Raw genomic sequence first — 6,014 nt, 5'->3', positions numbered from 1 at the left:
CTGGAGTGCTTAGTTGAATAATCTTTGAGTTAAATAAGAGAAAAATTATATTTCGATATAATTTCACAGTTGAAGTCAGATCTCTCATAGAAGCAAAACTATTAAATGATACATAATAATTATTTTTGAGGCACGGCGGAGGTGTGTGGTAACAGACATTCTATGCGAATATCATTTAAGAAATCCGCTGAGCTTAATATATAAGAGTACTGTTTGTGTGTGTATTAAGAAGCAGAAAATCAAGGTAACCATCGTCAACGGTCAGAAGGAGCCGCTGTCCGCATTCGGTACGACTCATCCTTATTACGTTTTCCTCGAAATTCTGTTCGTGATTTTCCCCGGAGTCTTCAAACCAAAGATAAAATCACTTTCAAGTAGTATTTGACTAATAAGCTGTTTCAAGTAAAAACATCACTGAATTATGAATTCGCTAAGATGTTATGACACACTCGCACTTACTTCCATAAAGATGAACGAGATTTTTAATTTATTAAGAGCAATGAATAAGTCAGCTGACTGTAAATGGATAAACACGAAAAACATGTTACTGTTACTTCATTTACTGTTGATTACACCGAACAGGCACTAACTGGAGAAGACATCTCGAATGCTTCTTAGTCAGATACGCTCATACATGAGTGAACCCACTTCAAGTTGATTTAATCACACCGCCTACCGAGCGTTGATACTTTTTAATTTGTAAAGCTTCCCACATTATAATGTTAACTTAGTTCATTGCATGAGCCACGTGAGACAATCTTCGTGTGTGCTTCCTTGTTCAGCAGACTGTGGAAAGTGTTTCAGGTACGGAAGCGTTGGCATATCATCTCTCTCTCAATTTTTACTTATATGAATGAAGTAAACGTAATAAAGTAAAAAACAAATACATCTTAAAACCAAATTACTATACCAAGCAATGTTACTTATATGAAATCTATATAGTAACGAATAAGAAAATAAAAGAAAACAGAAATATAGAGGGTGAATGTGTTGTTAATTAAAAAAAAAACATGATTTGTGTTATAGAGTTTTGATGTTAACGAGTGATTACAATATGTTATCATCTTATCACAAGAAAAATAAAGAAACACGCGCGTTACGTGCAGCAGGGCGGGGCTGGCGGTCGACAGGCGAATATCGATATGATATCAAAGGATCGCAGTGAAAGGATACATCAGCTATGAAAGGTCTGTTTGTTACACAGGAGCGTGTTCGGACTGTTAAGGGGGAATAATTGCATTTCCTTGTCTACTTATTGGTACAAATCATCATCATCAGAACAATCAACAGTATGGCAGCCTCGACGCCAGTCCCCTCTAATAAGAATTTCTTTGAACGGTCAAGTATTTCTTCGACTAGTAAAAGATAACTCATTTTATTCACCAATAGTAGTATAATAATTTTTTACTGTTTTACTGTTGAAGTACACTTTTTAATTGTATTTTATATGCTCGTAGTTAGAGGAAAAGAAACTCCAAGAATGTGCCTATTAAAACTAATCTGTTAGTAACACAATGTTAATTAGGTATTTTTCTAAACGCTTTTCTGATCATTTGTCTGAGCCCTTCTGCACAGGTTGTTTCTCAAAGTTGAACTCCAACAAGTTATAAAAGATCTTGGACCGTGACGCTAATGCTATGAATGTTATCATCCTCTGTTAATATAACTATTTTATATATAGTAAAACTTAAAAGTGCGGATAGTAAGGTGCGATAGTAAGGTCCTCATCACTAAGGTCCGAGTGTTCATTTTAGAACTTTAACACTTAATTGTATATGATTTTTTTTTTGCAAATAAACACAAGGCGGCTCTCTCGAAACTGTTTTTCTCTTTATAAAATATACAAAAGTCTAACGTAATATTTAAACATGTTGGCCTGACTGTGTTTTATCTTTCACGATGTCAACTAAACTGAGGATTATATCATAAGAAAAGTAAATAATTTACTTAAGAAGTTAGTTATTTTTCTTGCAAACTCAATAGGACACTTTGTCTCTATTTTTAAACATAACAATGTATGCCATAGTTATTCAATATCTTCGGTAATAATTTTTGATATTTAAAATATAGACAGTTAAAAAAAAATCTCAAAATAATTTAATGAGTGGCAGGATATTTTCCTTAGTAACTGCCCCGCGTCATCTCATACGGCTACCGATGTAAAATTTGTCTCATTGTTTATTACAGCACACACATCACATCATTTCCTTATTATTTAAGGAAGTGATGTTAAGGAATAAGATAAAACGGGAAGAGATTTAAATATTTTTAATAATGATAACATCACAATGAGCGCGTCGAGTGTCTCGGCTCCTGTATGAGCTCATCGAATTTCATATACGACTACAGTTCACTTTCCAACAATAACCCCGTTCATGTGTTGAACACAAGGGGAGGCCGCGCTCTTCGTCTTTTCGTCTCTCCTGGCAGGTTGTTAACGCAGCGATCTTTTACAATGACTGGTGTCAATCTGCTCGAAATAGAATATCTTGTTTCAGGAATATTGAGACACACATACAATTATGTATATATAATATTAATAGTTCTGTATGACTGCTCGCTCGTTCGACTTTCCCCCGTTCCGTCCCATAAAATACATGTCTATTTCGTTTTCAATCTCTTATTATTATGTAATACATTGATATATTTTTCTATTTGTTAAAAATGTTTTAATAGATTTATTTCATCGAAAGCATCTCTGCGAGAGTCTTAAGATTCACTTCTCACAGCCGTTACCTCTCTACAGTTAAAAATCTCTTTCAGATACTTGGCACCCTAGTTACCATTAATAAGAAAATCATACATACATAACCACGTGGACACCTCCATAGAACTCACATTAATAAATATAAAATCCACGACAAATATAAAGATATTTTAATTGACAATAATTACTTTTCCACAAACGACATCTTGTAAAATTCAGGTTAGACGAGACTCGGTCGCAAAAGAGATAATGATCTCATCAACAGACAGAAACGTATGTGCACGAAAATTGTTTACATTAATTATTAGATATAATTATATTTAAAGGATTTTCAAAATGGACATTACGTAAGAATAGGGAACCTTCAATAAAGATTCATTATTCTATTTGATTTGTTTTATCCGTGATGTTACGGTTATGGTTTACCTTCATGCTCCTAATAAAAAAAATATGTTTTTAATTTTTTTTCCGATCTGACTTTAAACAATTGAAATTAGTGTAATAAATGAAACTAGTATTATTCGGATTTACTACGCGGATTTTATTATTTAAAAACTACATAACCCCGACGTTTCGGTTACTTTGCAGCAACCGTGATCACGGGCAGACGAGGTGCGGTTTCATTTGAATGAATACTCGCGAAAATCTTAGATCTCATTATAGTATAATAACTATTGAAGAAATCTTATTTGTTAAAAATAAATAGTTTTTAGATTGTACATGTCTTAGGAATACACCCGTGAGGAGAGAGCGGCCGTCGGCCCACTCAGTACTAGTTAAACTCTAGGGATATAAACAACTTAAATTATAAACAAGTTGAACGTCATATGTAAAACTGTCAGAATACACATTCTCTAGTGTCTAGCGGTGCTGAACAAGAAAAGTTTGGTATTGAACGAGAAAAGTCTTCATTTCGACATTTCTTCGTATTTTATGTAAACCGATCTACTTTTATCAATTTGTAACAAATCAGTATCTTGACTTTCTGCGGGAGTTTGACATTCACTTCTTTATTACTAAATAGTTTCACCTGTTAATAAATTTGCCGTAGGTACTAAGCTGCTATTTATGAGTAATTGAACACGACCGCTATTCGTGATTCAGCTTTGAAAAGGCTGAGGGGTAGTCGGCAGAAGGGGGGGAAGGTGTTTTGAACGTACTGCTGAAACAATATGGCGTCTTATCGAGCTCATCGCGTCACGTGTCCACCCCCGCACCCCGCAGCCCGCAACCCGGAGCCGCGGGGACCGATCCCCTCGCACCTCACCTCTCGCACTTTATTAGCTTTTTACGGAACATATTCGACGAAAAAAACAAGTGATAAGACGATGACGAGGTCGAACGTCGTCCATCAATAATCCGTGGACGTGTCGAAGTTATCAGATCGCGAGGGGATTACGATCGGCGCCGCCTCACTCTAGGACCTACTTATCGGATCACATGCGACCTGCCTGCCTACCGCCACTCTCCGACACCACTGACACCACTGACACCACGGACACCACGCACATCACCGACACTACAGACACTGCACATGCACAGAAATCGAAATCCGAGAGAGAGAAGCGTCGTCTGCTCTCTGGTGATGGTCTATCTCCAAGCGGAGTGTCGCTGGTAATGAGTCAATGGCGAAGATACGCACTCTCGTAATCAAATCTGTGGGCCTTCTATCTGATAATTACTCCATATCGGGGATGGTATCGCGATATCTCAGCTACCGTAGATATGGCTTAATAGCACGCCGAGGCTGGGGTGCGACACATCCAGCCGCGCAGAGAGTAGGTCGAGCCGGTGGAGGGTGTGGGGGAGGGTGTCTGGTGCACTCGACGCCGATGCCTACAAATATTTGCGTAGAGCCCGTCGGGCCTGTTTGTTTTCCTTATCGCGTCACTCGTAGCACACCCAGCGATGGGTCCAACACACCATGTCACACATACACGGCCTCGCGCCACGTCAACCAGAATTCGTTCACGAACAATTACTTACTAAAACATTACTCATACGCGTTCGCCTCTCTTTATTCGGCATTCGAAGCCACCATATACAGTCCAGTGAGTCAGCGCCGCTATCAGAAATCGGAGAAACTGATGACCGTACAGGTTCATCAGCTGTTCAGTGAGATACTGTATCTGTTATAGTTTGTGTGATTATCAAACTCTAAGATAGGCAATCACGCATTAACACCTAGTTAAGATAAAACAGATAACGTTTTGCATAACAGAGGAGTGGCACGGACGCCGACTCCACACGGAGAGGGGAAGTTGCCCCCTGAAAACTTAATAAGAGAATTATGATAGGAGTCCTTCCACTGAATCTAAAACACTTTACAAAAATACTTCGACTGTTTTAAGTAAGCAGACATTAAGATTCGTGACGTTGTGTTTGTCTGTTTTTGAACACGTTTTATTCAATCTGGCTTAGATAATAGTTTTATATTAATCAAATTTATAGTTTTTTTTCCTTACAATAAAAAAAAACGAAAAAGAACCTGCGGAACAAAGTTCTTAAAAATTGTTTACTTCATCTAGGAGAGCATCGTTTCACACAAAATATCTAATGTATAAGTCGCTGTTTGTGAGCGCGTTCACAAACTTTTCCACTACGTACTCGAGTGTTTGAGTTGACTTCTGTCATAATGAGGGTGAGTGAGTCAGTGAGTGGTTCCTGAATCATTTGGTACCAACAAATCATTGCTTTTAACCAAGCGAATGACAGCCAGGAGTAATGTTGTTCTAGTGGTTCTGTTGTATGAACTTGTATTATAAGAATTGTTCTATGAATGCAATATTTTCAGATATTCAGCAAATGTAGTTGCAAAATGACTCGTCCGTCCGTTTATCACGTCCCATATTGACAAACGTCAAAATGTCAATCATCGGACGCAGCACACGAAGATAACTCAAACACACCTGCTGGCTTCTCACACTCCTTCTAGGTGACGTAATAGTCTTATTAATATTTTTAAGGCTGAATTTATTTATGATGTATTTTGATTTGGCGACTATCTTTTATGTATGTCAAGTAACCGAATGTCACTACAATAATATCCTAAGTTTTCTGCATGATAAACGTTTTAACTGTCAGTTCTGACGACGGCTGTTTTAACACTCACTAGCTCTCCCGTCCCTGTGTTCGAGAGACACTCGACATAACACGTTCACAAACGTCGATTCACTTCAACTTTAGCATTATTCATCTTTGAAGAGTTGGTTAAAGACAACAATTTACAATGAACTGAAATAATTGACAAAGACCCCGTTGATTAACATTAAGGCGAGGGCTGAGATTATTGAAAATAGTTTTAGTT

General features: G+C 37.5%; 1 long non-coding RNA gene across 1 annotated transcript; it reads right to left on the bottom strand.

The window, feature by feature from the left end:
* Window positions 1-2,254: 2,254 nt before the first annotated feature.
* Window positions 2,255-4,808, bottom strand: LOC116770006 (uncharacterized). The gene is made up of 2 exons (XR_004353502.2): window positions 3,738-4,808; window positions 2,255-2,470 (listed from the first exon to the last, which is right to left on the bottom strand). It is a non-coding gene; the product is annotated as an uncharacterized LOC116770006 (long non-coding RNA).
* Window positions 4,809-6,014: the final 1,206 nt, after the last annotated feature.

Source organism: Danaus plexippus (assembly GCF_018135715.1).
Source record: "Danaus plexippus chromosome 3 unlocalized genomic scaffold, MEX_DaPlex mxdp_25, whole genome shotgun sequence".
In the NCBI taxonomy this organism is placed as follows: Eukaryota; Metazoa; Arthropoda; class Insecta; order Lepidoptera; family Nymphalidae; genus Danaus; species Danaus plexippus.
This window is presented reverse-complemented; position numbering and strand designations above follow the sequence as displayed.